Raw genomic sequence first — 19675 nt, forward strand, 5'->3', positions numbered from 1 at the left:
CACGCATTCTCTCTTCTTTCAGACTACCTGTGAGCTCTATTGGCTACTGTATTTAACATTCAGCTAACAAGAGGTTGCGTTAGTCCAGCAAGCTATTCTTTTCTAGCTTTTCCTGCAGGGGACTCCAAGAGCCTAGGGGCCTTTTTTAAGGAGAGAGTCCAGCGGCAACGGGGTGTGCGTGTTGCGCAAGAGACAGAGGCTATAAGTTAGAAGCGTATTATGCATAACCCATCATGAATTAGTTAAATTAGTACTGCATTGAATGAATTACCTGAAAGCGGTAGGCTAGGACATCTATATATAGGGCCATACTGTATATCAATCTATATATACCTCTATATATACATACATATACTGTATATAAAGAGTTATATGTCAATCTAGAAGAGGATGATCTATCTTGGATGTAATTTTAATGGAGTTGATGAAGAGAGAGAGCCTGCTAGAGAGTGCTCGCGGGTGCACTGATTTAAAGCAAAGGTATTCAAGTGAAAGACTGGAGCTGCAATTTAAAAAATGGTAATCTTTACAATGAAAAAACAAGGTGACCCCCGAAAGCTGGYTGGAGATGGGTAAATTAGAAGCACATTCAGTCTTTATATTACTGTAGCATAAACTATGCTGCAGCAAATGTAGGCCTACCTGTCACAAGAAAAATGTTACCATGATGAGATACTGTAGGTCTACATCCATACTGAGATGYGCTGTCTGTCCCAAACCCTGAGCGTTGATTCATCATGCAGAGGACGTAGAGAAGACAGATTTAGACATCACATATCATTTAACAGTTCCATTTCACACCATATAAATACTTTCTTTTAATTTACTGGTTTCTCACAGTTATTTATCCTGGGATTGTGGTTTTGGARGGTAAATCCCAGTAAATCTCGGTAACCGGGTTCCCGCCATTCAACCCTAATCAGCATCCACCCTGGACATCCTCCATGCCTCACAGGGAAAACTCTCATGATGATTATTGTACTGTACAGGTCATATACCCATTTGAMACATAAGATGTGGTATATGACCTGTAAAAAATAAAAGGCAATGTTTGTATGACCCCCTTTCAAAAAGCCCCTTATATACTACTTTCTTGGAGGTATACCTCTTTTTATACATATCAGTGGATAACTGGCAAATTAGTAGGGGTGTGGGGTGTTGTTAAACCATGGAGACTGTTTGCATTTCAAATTAGGGAGGTGTTAAACAATGGATTGTTAATGTATTTACCAGCAAGAAAGCAGTGAACCATTCACACAGACCTGATACCTGTATTTTTGTTGCAGGAATCATGACTAGGTCTTTAGCTGGCTTTTATTTGTCCATGTTTTTTTAACCCCTAATCCTTTTCAGATATACCAAAAAGCTGCTATAAAAAAGCAGGAATGGTAAAATAGTGGGATTTTGGTCTGTGTATGAAATGGATAATAAAGTAGCTCTGATATGATGGTGGTAACCCCATCCATGCTCTTCTGATCCCCTCTCCTATCTATCCTCCATCATTTTCTCACACCCCTCAGACAGGCAGAGTTTCCAGTCATTTGCACATAGCTGCACATATAGGACTGAGCGGGGGAATTTACGATCGTCAGGCGCAGTTATTCTCACCCATCTATAAAGCTGTCGTGGATTTACCGCTGCCTCCATGTCACCCGCGTCATTAAAATGTAAAAGTTTGCCGCCGCGTCGCCGAGAAAGTTGCAAATGATGCCAGAGAGCGGCTTCTATGGCTCTGCTAACTGAAATTCACCCAGCAGCTCAGAGTAGTGTGTGCACCTCAGTCAGACTGAATCACAAGCTGTCACAGCTCCCATCACACTCAGTAAACCTTATGAGAGAGGTTTCAGACGGAAGTCTATATCCATTTGATAGAGTATTACCTTCTTGCTGTATTAAAACCGACTTGCTTTTAACTTGTTAACATTTCTGGACAATAAAGTTGGATGATTTAGCAGTGCGGGGAAACCACATCTTGACATTTGATTTGATTCAATATGGCACCATCTGTCGTGAATGTTTTTATTTTGAAGTTATTTCTTCAAGCCAAAGAGCATAGTAGAGTTCTCACATATAAAGTCTCTTACATTTTCACAGTTGCCCAAAGCCCAACAGTATCTGACACATTTCAGGACATTTCCACAAATCCTCTCTGTGAGAGATAGGGGATTCAAGAAAGGCCCAGCTCGCGACCTAGACTAMAACAAAGCCTGGGCATCAATTAAATACCTTCCCCCTTATTGTGTCTCCAGGTTTGGGAAGCACCGCAATGGAGACAAGATGGAGCGTAAGGGGTCGAGTAAATCTAAGATGGAGGACACACAGGCGTCTGAGGAGGAGATGCTACGGATGAAACTGGAGCAGGAGAGGTGAGTGTGTGTTTGTGCCTGTGCATGTGTTTACAGGGCTCYCCCGGCTTGGTAATAGCCTCACAATTAAGTCTGTGAGGAGAATGCACAGCGCTGCTACATGCTGCTGCCCGGGAAAATGTGCAAACTGCCCAATTAACTAAATGGGGCGGTGTGGAAAGAGGAAAGTTCTGGGAAAGCATTCCGATGTCAATTTGTAAACGTCCAGGCCTTTTATAACAGTACATTAAATTGATCATTTCTAAAGATTTTTTGCTTTGTGCCATTGAATGGACCTAACCTGCTAATGGTCCTGGTTCGCTCCTTCTGCTTTGACTGATTGAATTGCCGGTCTCATTAGAATTGTCAAATCAATGTTGTAGGGCATTTCTCTTTTCTTTTTGGCAGTAAAAAGGTTGTTAATCGTTCAAGAATCTGGCGTTTGGTTTCGTCATCCTGGACTCTGTTAGTCCCTCGATGTTTTAGGGGACGTTGAGGCCTCTGTATGGTTACATACTAAATTGCACCCTATTCCCTTTATAGTACACTACTTTTGACCAGATGGCACCCTATTCCTTAAATAGTGCACTACTTTTGACCAGAGCCATATGGGGCCTGGTCAGAAGTAATGCACTATAAAGGGAATAGGGTGCCATTTGGGACACAGGCGATGTATAAGTGAACGGACATATGTGTTTTTTGTTTTCTCCGCCTCATTCCTTCCTTGCAGACAAGCTCTATTAAATTCACTTGACTGAAGGACAATATCAGTGGTTGTGTGAATGGAACGAGGGGCTTGCTGCCTCTATTGTTCTCTGCAAGCCAAAATGAATGACAAATGAACTCGGTTATCAAACTACTGTTGGTAATGAAGGTAATTGAAAACAAACAATGGAGTTGATATTGCTCTCAGTGGAAAGAGAGGGAGGGAGTGAGGATAGCTGCCTGTCGGATACACACACACACACACACACACACACACACACACACACACACACACACACACACACACACACACACACACACACACACACACACACACACACACACACACACACACACACAACAATGGTCTTCCTATTCAATGGGACATCTGGAGACAGTCTTCATAGAGGCTAGACTGTGACATGCAGGGAATGTCTTGTCTTCTGCTTTGTGAGCCCTAGCAGTCCCTCTGGCTGCTGGCCCAACACATTGCCAGCACGCCCCAGAGACCCACAGCCTTCCTATCCAGAGCCTTCCAAAGCCTCTGTCCCTTTGAGGCTCTCCCAAACGTCTGCCATGCAAAGCCGGTATAAAACAGCACAGACACAGACTGGGGCTAAGCCTAAAACATGCCCTCACCCTTCCCCTCCTTTCCTTACTCCCCTCACTCCCCAATCACTATTTGTCTGGATCTTGACTTGTATACGTTTCTCCTTCTCCCATTTAGTCTGTTTCCTCTCCGTTCTGCATGTCTAAGCCCTAGTGTCAGAGCACTGGAGCGCTGGAGCACTATACAACAGGGCCACTTTCCTTTCCCCTTCTCACCATCCCAAAATGCCATCACTTAACCAGAATGGAAATTCTAAATTGACTCTCAGATAATGGAAATGGAATCTGGGAATCCTTTGGGAAATCGTCTGTGGTATTAATACAGTAACCTGACGTCTCGGGGAGGAGGGAGCTGGCTCAGCRTGATATTCAAAGCATGGCAGTTCAGGGGGGCGACAGCTCTAAAATCAATTACCTCTGTATTTTGGGTTGTGTTATGCCACTCAGAGGTGCAAATTTTGATAGAGGTGGTGTGCTGACACTGAGGGTGGGTCTTGCTCAAGGCAAATGCACTGATTGATTATATAGGGCCCATTGGGAATGGGTTATTTTAGACACAGCGGTTATGATATTATGGATCGAGGGAGCGGGGGAAACGGGGACTATATTTCTAAAACTAGCGCACGTACAGTAAGCCCAGAAGGGGAAGTGTCAGGGATGTCGGGATGGCCCGTTGCCAAACACACCACTCAGCTGACACCGACGATTTAATTGAAGCACACATTTTGAGCGGAGCTTTTAMTGATTCTAAAAATATGTATTTAACTAGTCAAGTCAGTTAAAACTTCTTATGGCTGCAATTCCGCTAACGYGATCGATATGACAACAGCCAGTGAAAGTGCAGGGCGCCAAATTCAAACAACAGAAATCTCATAATTAAAATTCCTCAAACATACATGTGTCTTATATCATTTTAAAGGTAATCYTGTTGTTAATCCCACCAAAGTGTCCGATTTCAAATATGCTTTTCAGCGAAAGCACTACAAACGATTATGTTAGGTCACCACCAAACCACAATAAGCACAGCCATTTTTCCAGCGAAAGATAGCAGTCACAAAAAGCAGAAATAGAGATAAAATGAATCACTAACCTTTGATGATCTTCATCAGATGACACTCATAGGATTTCATGTTAAACAATACATGCATGTTTTGTTGATAAAGTTCATATTTATATAAAAAAATCGGAGTTTACATTGGCGCGTTACATTCACTAGTTCCAAAAACATCAAGTGATTTTGCATAGCCATCGTTTTCAACAGAAATACTCATCATAAATGTAGATGATAATAGTTATACACATGGAATTATAGATATACTCTCTCTTAATGCAACCGCTGTGTCAGATTTCAAAAAAACTTTACGGAAAAAGCAAACCATGCAATAATCTGAGACGGCGCTCAGATCAAAGCCAATTAGCCGTCCATGTTGGAGTCAACAGAAACCAGAAATACATGATAAATGTTTCCTTACCTTGATGAACTTCATCAGAATGCAGTCCTAGGAATCCCAGGTCCACAATAAATGCTTGATTTGTTCGATAATGTCCGTTATTTATGTCCAATTAGAACTTTGGTTAGCGGTTTGGTAAACAATTCCAAAGTCACAAAGCCGTCACTATAACGTGACGAAATGTCCAAAGGTTCGCATAACAGTCAGTAGAGAACATGTCAAACGATGTACTGAATCAATCTTTAGAATGTTGTTAACATACATCTTGAATAACGTTCAACCGGAGAATTACATTGACTTCAAGTTGGCGATGGAACGGAGCTGCCTCTCACATGAACGCGCGTGGTCAGTGGTGGAATCATTCCTGTCTCCTTCGGGCCCCCTTCACATTAGAGTCACATTCAGAACAAAGTTTCTATTGACTGTGACATCTAGTGGAAGCCGTAGGAAGTGAAAACTCATCCATATCTCGCTGTAATTTCATGGAAGTGGTTGAAACTGCTCAGCGCAGAAAAAATCCAAACAGGAAGTGGAACTTCTCAGGTTTTTGCCTGCCATATGAGTTCTGTTATACTCACAGACATAATCTCAAACAGTTTTAGAAACCTTCAGAGTGTTTTCTATCCAATACTAATAATAATATGCATATATTTAGCAACTTATGACTTAGGAGCAGGCCGTTTACTCTGGGCACCTTTCATCTCAAGCTACTCAATACTGCCCCTGCAGCCATAAGAAGTAAGAACAAATTCTTCTTTCAATGACGGCCTAGGAACAGTGGGTTTAACTGCCTTGTTCAGGGGCAGAACGACAGATGTTTTACCTTGTCTGCTCGGGGATTTGATCTAGCAACTTTCTGTTTGGCCCAACGCTCTAACCACTAAGGCTACCTGCCTCCCGTAAAGAGAAGACATAGAGAAGGTTAGGGTGGATTAATGTGATATCCTAGTTGTAGTCTGTACCTCTTTCTTCCCTGTTCTGGTCTGCTATGAGGAAACTATAAAACAGATGGCATGTGTTACATATCTAGGGGTCTGACCTTAATAACATTATAAAAGTATGGTTTCGATTACAGTGTTAAGAGACACTATTAGACCAAGTTTATTCTGGCAAAATAGCCTCCATGTATTGTAGTCTTGCGTGTTTATATCTGAGTGCCTCAAGATATAGTAGAAACACTGATGCTGAAATATCATCTACCAGGGTACAGAACCCAGCAGTGCAGTGATGAACCCATTCTGAAGTTGATAAAGAATCATCATCAGCACCATTTGTTTTTGCTATAAATCTCACAAATGATATGCAACTGCCTGCCTGCCTGCCACCTGTGTTGCCTGTTCAGCAGACTCCATTCCTCATCAAGCGCTTCATTAAGACCTAGCTGGAAGAGGCCCTCCACACACACACACACACACACACACACACACACACACACACACACACACCACACACACACACACACACACACACACACCACACACACACACACACACACACACCACACCACACACACACCACACACACACACACAACACACACACACAAACAACAAACCACAGCCCTCAGCACAAACAGCCATTACAAGGCTTTATGCTGTGGACAACCGGCTGGGCTACTCTACCTGATTGCACCACACTGCAGGGGACTAGCATGATTCTCTTTGATTGGTACCATGCAGGTTGGATGGGGTAGGAATAGTACAGAGAGTCCGTGTGTTTCAGGGGAATCCGGTTTGAGCAAGGTAAGGTACAGGAATCACTCATCTTTTATAATGAGTGGTTATTTGGGATACAAGGCGATCCTAGATTGCTTGCTCAGGCCAATCCCTTTGAACGCGCTGATTCTCTCTTCTCAGTGCCTGGGGTTTAGTGTGGCTGCCGTCAATCAAGCAGAAGAGATTCCAAAGAGGAGGAATATGCATTATTCCTTTCATGACTCCTGGTGTGGCTGAGATTGGGATTGTCTCATTGTTTTGTCAGTTTACCAGAGCATCGTGTCTGAAGCCAGATCTAAACCCACCACACAGTAGAACCTGCTGGTGTCTGCTGCCTCTGTCTTAAACTTGTATCCAACTGCAACCGTTCCTTCACCCCCCCTCCTCTCTGCCCCCCCCCCTCTCTCTGCCCCCCCCTCTTCTCTCTGTTTCTCCCCCTCTCTCTTCTGTTTCTCCCCCTCTCTCTCTGCCCCCCCTCTCTCTGTTTCCCCCCTCTTTATCTCTGTTTCTCCCCTCTCTTCTACTGTCCCCCCCCCTCTCTCTCTCTGTCCCCCCCCCTTCTCCCTCTATTTCTCTCACTATTTCTCTCTCTCTCTGTGACTGTGGCGTGAGATTATGATGTCCCTTCTCTTATCTGGTTGGCTCCTCTGAGCTTCTAATCAGTGGCTCACACTCCTCCATCCCTTCATCTCACTCTCCTCCTGCTCCCAGACCAGAAGCCTTGTAGTGCCTGTTTGGCTGTTTCCACCACGTCTGCCTGTTTGTTTGGTTTCCTGCTGATGCCAGCCAACCAAAGGCAAGGTACACTGCTCCTGTTCTATAGTTTGTCAGTCAGCAGTTACAGTAGCATCACACAACACAAGTGTGGTTGGTCGGGTTTCAAGGAACTAGGAGCTGCAAGATCAACTAGCCTTCCATTTCCTTATTTTASAATGCAAATGGACCCTGTATTCATGTAATACTACAGACCTCAGCATCACATCAGTGTGGCTGGTTGGTTTTGAGGAATTAAGCCACAACGTTTCTATTTTAGAATGAGTACTGAAACGTCAGTTGAGAGTACATAAAGTGTACGACTTTCCTCTGTTAAATGAGATTAGAAATGAAACTTGTGTTAATGTCTTACTAATTACAGTGTCTATAATTACGCAGCAGGTACTTCATAACTTGTTACTGCACTAAGTTAATGTGTGTTAGTCATTATCTCAGCTGATCCCTTCATAACAGTAATTGTTTTACCAAATAATTAGCTTCGTTCTAAAAAAAAATTGTAACGTGTTGCTGTCTGTCGTCATTAACATGTTGAGTTCAATGAGAGATCAAAGGAACTGATTGCAGGCCTGATTATATTTGTAATTATTTGATACTCAATTAATTTGATAATTGATACTCTGCAGCAAGCTACATGTGATTATTACAGAATTMAATTGTGCCAAATTGTTTGCCTGATAAAAGTATGTAAAATAAAGTGTCAACCTAAAAGAGTCTGTCCATCAGAGTCTTAATGGGAGCACAGTCCTTTGCACACAAGATTGTACTTTTGTGGGGAGGGGGGGGGTTCTCAACCAATTTGTTTGAATGTGGGAAGAAAGAATATATGCAAGATATCTACAAGAGTTACTAAAGYAAGCAATGCATTCTGTTTCATCCCGCCTCTGCTACCAAGCATATTGAACAGCCAGACTCTCTCCAAGTGGAACTCTGTAAGTGCAGACTTAGTAATGAGCGTTTGAATACAGCAGCCGCCTCCTCTCTCTCTCCCTCTCTCTCGCTCCCGCCTCCCCCCCCATTGAAAGACATACGGAGGAGGGTACATTGGCTTAATCTGTCCAGAATTACACAGACTTGTTTGATAAACACTCCGATTTATTCAGCGCATAGAAGAAGGACCTCAGGCGAGCCGACTTGTCAGTAGTGCACCGCTCTCTTTGCAACTTCAACTCTCTCCTAACTTTCTCTTTGAAAATGAAACAAACATGGCGGATTCTTCTCTCAACTTAATGCAGTGACTCACACTTCTGAGTTGTTTACCGTTGAGGGGCACCTTGTGGTTTTAATTGTGATGTGTGTGTGTGTGTGTGTGCTAGCTGTGTGATGCCAAAGAGCTCTCTTCTAACAGCAACGAAGACAACAAATGAAGAAGGAAGCCACTTACCTGGAATCGAGGAAAGAAACCTTCTGGCAAATGTGTTTTAAGAGATTGTCAGTCAAAACCTCAATGATAAACCCCTGACTTGCCATAATCCCTTGCATTACAGTATCTAGAGCATCCTGGGCTAAGCGGAAATTCCATTTCCCTTGCATTGTTTCCCGAAACATCCTTTTGAGCTAGTTTGCCCTGTAAAAGAGAGGAGAGAGAAATGAGTAAGGACAGTGTAAGGAGGAGTAGAGGTGAAGAGAAGATAGACTAGAGACTAAGGAGAGACAACCGAGGAAAGAAGAGAAAGGAGATAGAGGAGTGGAGAAATAGAGGTGAGAACGTGTTAAGAAGAGAGGAGAGTAAGGACAGAGAAGAGGAGAGGTGAGAGTAGTAAGGATAGAGTAAAGAGACAGGAGAGGTGAGAGAGTCCACAGTAGAGAGGAGAGACACTGCCTAGTTAATTAAGGGTGATGCAGTAATGGAGTGCTTAGTGTAGGCAGGGCTCTTCTTCATGTCAACACCACACTGGGTCATTAATTACGTAATGGAGTTAAGGCTGGGKGATGGGAGGGTAGGGGGGCGGGCAGTTACCCTACTTCACTGACCAAGCAAGCAAATGGGGCCTACCCACCACATGGCACAGGGGTTCGGATAGGGGGGAAATGTGCCATGGAACCCTGGTTGTGAGCTGGTCAGCGTGTGTGAGACATCACACCTGTTGAATATGGAGATGACTGTCATGTTACACTGGCATTGTAGGCAATCTGGCTGCTGTTGGTTGGCCCTCAGCTAGAGGTGCAAAGCCATCTGATCTGAGGGTGAAGGCTCTGTTCTGCTCCCTTTCTCTCGCTCTCTCTCTCGCTCTCTCCCTCGTCTCTCTCTCTCCTCTCTCTCTCTCTTTCATCTCCCCCGCGTGCTCCTATCCTTCACCCCATTTCTCTCTCCCTCGCTTCTCTCCTCCACTCTGCTCTTTCCTCTCTCTTCTCTCTCTCTCTCTCTCTCTCTCTCTCTCTTCTCTCTCTCTCTCTCTCTCTCTCTCTCTCTCTCTCTCTCTCTCTCTCTCTCTCTCTTCTCTGTCTCTGTCTCTCTCTCTGTCCTGACCTGTCTGTCTGTCTGTCTGTCTGTCTGTCTGCTGTCTGTTCTGTCTGTCTTCTGTCTGTCTGTCTGTCTGTCTGTCTGTCTGTCTGTCTGTCTTTCCTGCTGTCTTCCTGTCTTTCCCTGTCATTCTGTACTGTCTGTCTGTCCTGTTATGTTGTCCTGTCTTCTGTCCTGTCTTCTGATCTGTCTCGTTTGTCTCATGTATGTCTCCTGTCTGTTTCCTGTCTGTCTATGTCTGTTCTGTATGTTCTGTCCTGATGTCTGTCCTGTCTGTCTGTCCTGTACTGTCTGTCCTGTCTGTCTTGTTCCGTCGTCTGTTTCCTGTCTATCTGTCCTGTCTGTCTGGATGTCTGTACTGTCTGTCTGTGCCAGGCAGTCTAATGTCGCCAGTCTTGCCGCTCCACCCATTATCCCATTTGAACACTGATATTGTATTTTTATGAATTTGATTAGTCGGTGAAGAGCCTACAGCCCTGAGTTCCCACTGGGTTTCCGTAAAAACCTGTCATAACATCATTGTCTGGTCTTACTGGCAGGGGTGTGACATCAGTTTGGGCAGGTGCCGAGATGAGATGAGACTGCTGTGGCGGGAACTAATCTATATCACTCTGTTTCTGACACCCACAAGGTTGTGTGTGCTGTACAATAAGAGTCTGTCTCCCAAATGGCACCCTATTCCATATGTAGTGCACTACTTTTGGCCAGGARCCATAGGGAATAGGGTGTCATTTGGGACAAAGCAGGGACTGCTTTGAAGGGATGTGATTTATATAATACATTTATATTATTTAGACAAATACAAATACACATCGTGGACAAGGCTGTGGAGTGTATAAATTGCATGGGACATGGAACATCATGTGAGCACAATACCATCAAAATCTAATCCTTCTGATCATTCTGAGAAAATGGGATTTCCATGACTAAAAATAAACGAGCCAATCCTTTTGGAATTAGGTTATTGTGGCATAGATAAATAGTCATTGTTTGGAATGTGATTATACTGTTATTATAATATACAATACACAGACCCATGAGAACTCACTGATTCCAGCCTTGTTACCACGGCAATGCTGTCAATCATCTGTGAAGGATAGCCGATGGGGTCAGAGGTTAGCTATGACCTGAGGTAATGGGGGAAATAGGGAATATCCCACAGACTGGGTGGTGAGATGACCCCCACGTAGAGCCTGGGAGAGTGTTGGGATGAATTGTGGTGTGTGGGTGGGTGGGGATGTGTGTGTGTGTGTTCACGTGCATACGTGTTTGTACAGTACGTGCGTGTGCCTACTGTACGTGTGTTTGCATACTTGTACCTGCATGTTCTTACATGTGCTCTCGCGCGTGTGGGTGTGCGTGTGAGTGTGAGTGTAGCGATGAGGTGTGCATGTGACCGTGTGCGTGTGTGTGCTGGCTGCTGTGAAGATGTGGAAGATAGTGGGAGTGTGTGTGTGGTGGGTGGACTCGTCGTTGTGTGCGTGCGGGTGTAGTTGCGAGTCGGCTCGAGCGCCTCATGGACGTGGGGTCATGACCGATGGTAGTAAGTGTGCTGCAGTTACCAGCGGAGCGCTGGTGTAGAGAGAACTATCGTACAGCATCGCTGGATCTACTACCGGCGGGATCACGGGCTGCTGCAGGTGCTGGGCCATGCAGGGACACTACAGCAGAGGTTTACATCACCCCTCTGTTTCACCACCGCTCCCCGGGGCTGTTATCCCCTGTCCATTCCCGGACAGCTTCCCTGATCACATTCACCTACCCCCTCCCTAGGTCCGCGCCCCCCCATCCCCCCCGCCCGTCGCACGCCTGGGTCTTGTTTTCTGTGGAAGGAGAGAGACAGGCATTCATAGTCACGGTCAACTGAATGAGACGGAAAGGCCCTGAAAGGCCCTGTTGTGTGGAAGGAAAGACGGGAAGAGGACCCAGGAGCTGGGGGCGGGGAGGAAGAAGAGAACAGGGTCCGGGTGGAAGAGCAGTTGGAGGAGAGATCAGAGACGGCCTGTTTTCTCTCTGGTTAGAGGACCCAGGGAGGGATCTATCACCTTACTCTCCTCAGGAAGATCCCCTGCCAACCATGGTCTGGATGCGCCACTCCACGTCTGTGTCCCAAATAGTTCCTATTCCCTACACAGAGCGCTATGGGCCCTGGTCAAACATAGTGGAACTGTCGTAGGGAATAGGGTGCCATTTGGGATGCCTCGCAGTACTTCCACCGGCCACACATCTGAATAACTCAGCATGCTGTCTGTCCTCCATTAGACTTATCTTCTCTTCTCTGGGGAAAGAAAAACAGGCTTAAGATGTGTGGAATCAGCCAATGAGACGGAGGAAGAGCCCTGCGATAGATGTGGGAGGTAGATAGACTTAAAAGTAGGAATGTTTGTTGTAAGTCTGTCTGTGAAGGAAATGATATGTCTCTAAGTGAATTTGAAAAAGGCTGCAATGTGTAGTGTCTGCAGACACTATGAAACCAACAGAGTATCTCTGTGATTTCATCCCAATATGGCACCACATTAGCAACCCCCTACATAAGTAATAATGCGGACGGCCCTTAGTGCTTCATGGTCAAAAAGTTAGTTCACGCATAATAGGGGAATGGTGTGCATTTGGACGCAGTCCCTTTAAGACTCAGCTTGAAGCTCCCTCAACTTTCCCTTTTCCCCCAACCGATACCAACCCTCGAAATGGCCCATTTCAAAAACCAACCTCTCTTTTCCAGGCATCCTCACAATGGCTTTCATGTGTTTTTTATTCCCTAAATAACAGTATGAAATATGTGAGTTATAGGCACTGCTGACCTTTTCCTCTCCCCATCTCTTTCTTCTCTCTCTCTCTCTCTTCTCTCCTCTCTCTCTCTCTCTCTCTCTCCTCCTCTCTCCTCAATGCTCTCTCTCTCCTCAATCATCTTCTCTCTCCTCATCTCTTGCTCTCCCCATCTTCGCTCTCCCCATCTCTTTCTCTCACTCTCGCCCTCCCTACCCTACCTCTCTTGCCCTCTCCTCCAGTCTGTCCCTCCTCGACCTCCCTACTCTCTCCGTCCCTACACTCCAGGATCCAGGGCGAAGACGAAGGAGTTCCGTGAACGTCAAGCGTCGGTGGCGAGGGAGAGGGAGTACGCTGAGATCCTGGACATCAACCCCAACCTGAACTGCACCTTCAGTCCAACGAGGATGAGGAGCACCCCTACGCAGGCATCGGCTCCCGGACGGGTCATCCGAAGACAGCAGACAGGAGCCCCACCAAGGGCCCAGCCCCCCCAGGAGAGCGGTCCAGACCAGCCCGACCTGGAAGCCCTCTATGCCCAGGTCAACAAGCCTCGCAACGGACACCCTCCCTCAGCTGACAGGTAGGGAGCGCCGCTACCCACCACCTACACCAGCAACTCCAAAACAAACCATCAACTAACAGCATCATCAACAACAGCAACACCCTCACCTCCCATCTCCTACAAAACACCACACCCACAACCAACAAAACCATCAACAACAACCACCACCACCACCACCCACAACACACACCACCACACCAATCACACACCCAACCCAACAACCAACAACACCATCAACAACAACACCACACCACACACCAACACCACAACACAACAACCACGACACAACAACATCAACCTCACAACCAACACACACCACACACCAACACACACAACCACACACCACAACAAACAACACCAACCAACCACCACACCCAAAACCAACAACACCATCAACAACAACACCACCACCACCACCCACAACCAACAACACCATCAACAACAACACCACCACCACCACCACCCAAAACCAACAACACCATCAAAAACAACAGACCACCAGCGCCACCATCACCATCTGGCTCATCTACAATGCACACAGCCAGACACACGCAACCACGGTCTTCCATTTAAACCTTATTTATAAAAGATGGGGTGTGTGTATTTCTTTCTCTTTTTCAAATTGTTTTATTTGTCACACATGTCACACATACTGTGCAAGAATACCACAGGCAGGTTTTTACACTGTGTCCCTTAGGCCCTGCGAGACCCAGGTAGATTGTGGATTCTTACAGCGGGGCAAATCCGTCAATAATTCTGTTCTCAGGGTGTGAAAAATGTAATATCAGAACAACGCTCACTTTTATTGTCCAGGGTCATGTCTAATCCTCCCCTGCTTCCACACACCTTTCCTGGTGGCGCTCTGCATCACTGTCAATGTGTGTGTACACACACACACACACACACACACACACACACACACACACACACACACACACACGCACACGCACGCTTCTCTGGCCAATAAGGGAGAAGGTCATCTATAAACCCAGGAGTCAACAGGAATATATGATGTGATAAAAAAATACAGCTTGGTATTATTACATTGTTTAGCTATGTTAATTAGTATGAGGAAGGCATTGGTATTCTGAAGATCTATTTTGAAAATGCTGCTATGCTTGTATGTGCTTGGGCTTTTTGAGTTCGTTTTTTTTTACTCTGGCTTTTGTCGGTAGTACATTGGTTTATTACAAATGAACCCTATTCCCTTCATAGTGCACTACTTTTGARCAGGGCCTATACAGTTCAGGGAATAGCGTGCCATTTGGGACACAGCCATTGTATTACTGACACATTGCCAGTGATCTGTTAAAAGCATCCAATGCTGGGAGTCTTTTTGTTTGGCAAAAATGCTGTGTTTTCAGTTCCCCATTAGCTTATGATGGGAACTGCTTTAGTTTCCCAAAACAAAAAATGGAAGGAAGGCAAATATTTATCACAAACACAAGTTTCATAAATATGGCAAAAAGTATGTCATGTCGAGGGACCAACGTTCTCAGTTGCATTTCTCACCACTCTCTACAATCTGTTATTTAAGACATGCTCCGGTACTTTGGCGACTGAGGAAGTATTTTTTAACCTCCCGCTTTGGGCTGGATGTATCAGTGTGTAGTTCATACACAAAGAAGTACTGTCTCTCCTCAATTAYCCACGTAATCCCCAGTTGTTTACTTGAAGCTGTGCCGCGCCATTTTCCATACATTTCTCCCCACGTGGACCATCTCCCTACCAATTCCAGTTCTAGACATTTCTTAGTTCAGCCCCTCACATTTGAGTGACAGCTTGCGAGAGGCCTGCCCAGAGTTATCCAATGAGGTAACAGGGCAGGCCCAACGGCTCAGTGGACACAGCAGAGAGAGAGCAATGACGTGGTGCACATGCACGATATATACAAAAGTATGTGGACTCCCCTTCAAATTAGTGGATTTGGCTATTTCAGCAACACCCGTTGCTGACAGATGTCTAYAATTGAGCACAKAGCCATGCAATCTCCATAGACAAACATTGGCAGTAGAATGGCCTTACTGAAGAGCTCAGTGACTTTCAACGTGGCACCGTCATAGGATGTCACCTTTCCAACAAGTCAGTTCGTGAAATTTCTGCCCTGATAGAGCTGCCCKGSTCAYCTTTAAGGGCTGTTATRAAGTGGAAACATCTAGGAGCAACAACGGCTCAGCCGCAAAGTYGTAGGCCACACAAGCTCACAGGACAGGACCGCCGAGTGCTGAAGCGCATAGCTCGTAAAAATAGTCTGTCCTCGGTTGTAACACTCACCACTGAGTTCCAATCTGCCTCTGGAAGCAACGTCAGCACAAGAACTGTTCGTCGGGAGCTGCATGAAATGGGGTTCAATGGCCAAGCAGCCGCACACAAGCCTAAGATCACCATGCGCAATGCCAATCGTCGACTGGAGAGGTGTAAAGCTCACCACCATTGGACTCTGGAGCAGTGGAAARGCGTTCTCTGGAGTGATGAATCACACTTCACCATCTGGCAGTCTGACAGACGAATCTGGGTTTGGCGGATGACAGGAAAACGCTACCTGCCCAAATGCATAGTACCAACTGTAAAGTTTGGTGGAGAAGGAATAATGGTCTGGGGCTGTTTTTCATGGTTCGGGCCGCTTAGTTCCAGTGTAGGAAAATCTTAATGTTACAGCATACAATGACATTCTAGATGATTCTGTGCTTCCAACTTTGTGGCAACAGTTTGGGGAAGGCCCTTTCCTGTTTCAGCATGACAATGCCCCCATGAGCAAAGCGAGGTCCATAGAGAAATGGTTTGTCGAGATTGGTGTGGAAGAACTTGACTGGCCTGCACAGAGCCCTGACCTCAACTCCATCGAACACCTTTGGGATGAATTGGAATGCCGACTGCGTGCCAGGCCTAATCGCTCAACATCAGTGCTCGACCTCAGTAATGCTCTTGTGGCTGAATGGAAGCAAGTCCCCGGAGCAATGTTCCAACATCTAGTGGAAAGCCTTCCCAGAATAGTGGTGTCCATGTACTTTTGGCCATGTAGTGTATCTGCACATGTGTGACCTAGACACGTAGACACACTTTTGGCTACTACTTTCAGAACTAGGGGGGGAGATTGTCCCAGTAGGAATGTGTGTGAGCATGTGTGCGTGGGCTAGCGCGTCTGTGAATGTGTCTGTGTAGAGACGACCAATGAGAAATCATTCCCTACTGCCGTACTACGACAGCCCAGTAGATATGACAAGGTTATCCAACCCTCCATTAACCTGCTAAATCCACGTTCCAATACTTTCTGGGCTTAGGCAAGGCCATCAGTCCARATGTCTGATTTGAAGATCAGTGTGGGTAGATAGTAGCATATGTTTCCTGAGGATATTGTTGTCTCATAGTGGCCAGTGAAACAGCACCAATCCTGACACTGACTGTGACCGTATTGATAAAACTTATGGTTGGCTGGAAAACAAATCTTAACATACTCAACAATACTACAACTCTTAGCATAAATCTAATATTTTTGGTCTTCGTGATACTTGTTTCTTGACGATGGCATTCAATGAATGGTGTTGGTTTTGATAATAAAAGGACATTTTGAAACCAACTGTCATTGTTCTACTAAGAGTTTCTGAGTATCTTGTCATCCCCCTGTGATGTGTGATTACCAGACGGCTGGAGTAGCTCCTGGTGGCTTCATGGTGATAATCCAATTCATTTCCCTCAGTGACACTTAGACCTATTTATAGAAAAGTTTCAGCTTACTGAAAATTCTCTGTCAGAGAAAACAAGAGTTAGTGATGCACAAGCAGATGCACGATTACCCCTCTATCTCTTTCTCTCTCTCTCTCCTTTATCTCTCACTGGTTTTATCCAGTACACTAGCTAAATGGCTGCTTGTCATTACTCAGACTTTTCCAAATCTTGATTACCTGTGTGTGTGTGTGTGTGTGTGTGTGTGTGTGTGTGTGTGTGTGTGTGTGTGTGTGTGTGTGTGTGTGTGGTCGCTGCTGTGCGTGTGCGTGTGTGTGTGTGGTGTGTGTGTGTGCGCTCCATGTTTCACAGGAAACATGTAATGTTTCTTCCCTCCATACAAATTGGTAGCTTGTCGCTTGCATAGTAGCATGAATACATTAGCCCTGGAGTTGAGACTTTCTTTTAAAGTTGCCCTCTTATTTGGGGCCTCTTGTTTCATAGGGTTATGTTTGATACAGATAACAACATTCATATAGGCTTATTTTAGTATAGTGAGATTAAAGCTGAAACATAAGTACTTTTCAGTATGGAAACTGGGTGTCTGAGTCTAAAATATTCATAAGTCAAAATAGGTACCAGAATTCTGGCTGTAGCTGCTGTTGTTGCATTGATTTGATATTAAATATACACCCTATGTTAGAGGTGGAGTTTTTGGTTTTGCACCTTTGGCTGATTTGCATATCTCGTGTATGCCAGCCTCAGTGGAATGTCTGTAATATTTGTCTGTGTGTCTGCGAGATTAATAATATGCATTCATTTTTACTTAGCTCAAAGGCTCAGTATTTATACGACTACAGCAAATACAATCCCATTCAAGACTGGCGTCATTTTCCTTGTCAAAACAAACATAAACAGTCATTTGCATTTTTAAATTAAAGTTAATGGAACTTTCATAGACTCAAATACAAAGAAGGAACACCGAAGAATTTCAAATTGGATTTGACTGTTACTCAAATATAAAGTGGGCTAAGTGGGATTTTGAAGTACAGTTTTAAATARGTTTTGAGGTGTTAATTTCCATAAAGGTTAGAAAAACATTCCCCTCTGCTGGAGTTTTAGTTTGCCTCACAGAATTCAACCAAAAGGAAAATATTGTCATCTTTGAAGAGATGACAGGGAGAATGAACTTCCTGTTTGAAGGTCACATGTCAGGAAATGGATAAGGTTCGTCCAGGGAGAGGAACTGCTTCTGTGTTGTCAGTCACCAGAATGAATGACAAGGGCAACTAGGCATTTAACCTTGGTTTGGGTACAATTACACACGCTTCTGTTGGTGGCTTCTCACGGCGACAAACTTAAATCAAAGGGCCATGTTCCGGCTTTAATGTTGAGGCAATAAATAAATCAAGTGCATGTATATTCAACATGAAATAAAGATATCACTGGATGTGCTGATGCACACACATGCCAACGTTATTTATCCAAATGCCTGCTCCTTCTTTGACCGACCAGCAGATTTTTAGCCCGTCATGGATGACTGAATACGAATTCATGCCTTTGTAATAACATAAATGCAAACACGCATGCGGCACAGAGGATATAAGATGCCAAAAACGTATATAATACTGGTACAGTCTTGGAAAGAGACCCTCTAAACCTGGAGAGACTAACATTAGGTTCTATTTCTCTCCATATCTTATTGTTGCCATGTTAAGGCTATTCATCTGATAATCATTTAGCATGCTGGAGACAGAGCGCAACTTCACAGTACCACTCACATTGAACTAGTTGTATTCTCCTGATTCATAGATAGTAACACTACACTACAGCAGAGGTCACATGGTAATCACCAGATGTCTCCCCGCTAACAGTCTCTCAATAACTCCAATGTCTCTGCTGTTCAGTTGGACAGGCTTGTGGCTGGTCTCTGGAGCAGAGCAGACACACAGTAACAGTGGATTTGTCTGTGTGAACCACAACGCAGCATCGAAGGCCAGAGGCACCAGACCCATAAGGTCTCTACTTTTATTTTTTACATGGGCTGAGTGTGTGTGTGTGTGTGTGTGCGTGCTCTATAATAGATCCTGGCTTTAATAGTGTCCTAATGGGAAGGTCAGTGTAACGGTAAAGCCAGACTGAGTCAGACATGAGGTTTATAGACCCTTGGAAGATACGGGGAGCCAAGCCATGACGCTTTGAATCCTGAATGTCACGCTGTATCACATTTTACTGTCACTTCAGGGGACGGCAGTACAGCGGAGCTCATTTGGCTGTTTATAACCGGCCCCTGTGTTATTGGGCCTGGCTAAATGACAGGTGTTTTGACAACGCTGTCAGGCTCTGTAAAACTGAAGGGCACCAATTGAAATGGAAGTAGTTTTTTTTCTTACACAGTTCGGGTCTTTATTAGGCTGTGGTAATTATTGCCTTTGTAAAAGCTGGATGATAGTCTTTCTCAACTTTGGAAGTGTATTGCTAGAGAGTGATACCAGATTCATCATGGGAAGGTGAGCTCTCTTTCACTTACCTGCGCAGAAGATATATAGCTAGCTATATAAACAGTTTTTTGTGTGTTTTTTTAGTTCCTGTGTATCTGGAGACATGACCTCTTTTTTTAGA

General features: G+C 44.9%; 1 pseudogene; it reads left to right on the forward strand.

The window, feature by feature from the left end:
* LOC111973562 (partitioning defective 3 homolog) overlaps positions 1–19675 on the forward strand; it is an 807950-nt pseudogene that overhangs the window by 468886 nt on the left and 319389 nt on the right.

Source organism: Salvelinus sp. IW2-2015, linkage group LG14, assembly GCF_002910315.2.
Source record: "Salvelinus sp. IW2-2015 linkage group LG14, ASM291031v2, whole genome shotgun sequence".
In the NCBI taxonomy this organism is placed as follows: Eukaryota; Metazoa; Chordata; class Actinopteri; order Salmoniformes; family Salmonidae; genus Salvelinus; species Salvelinus sp. IW2-2015.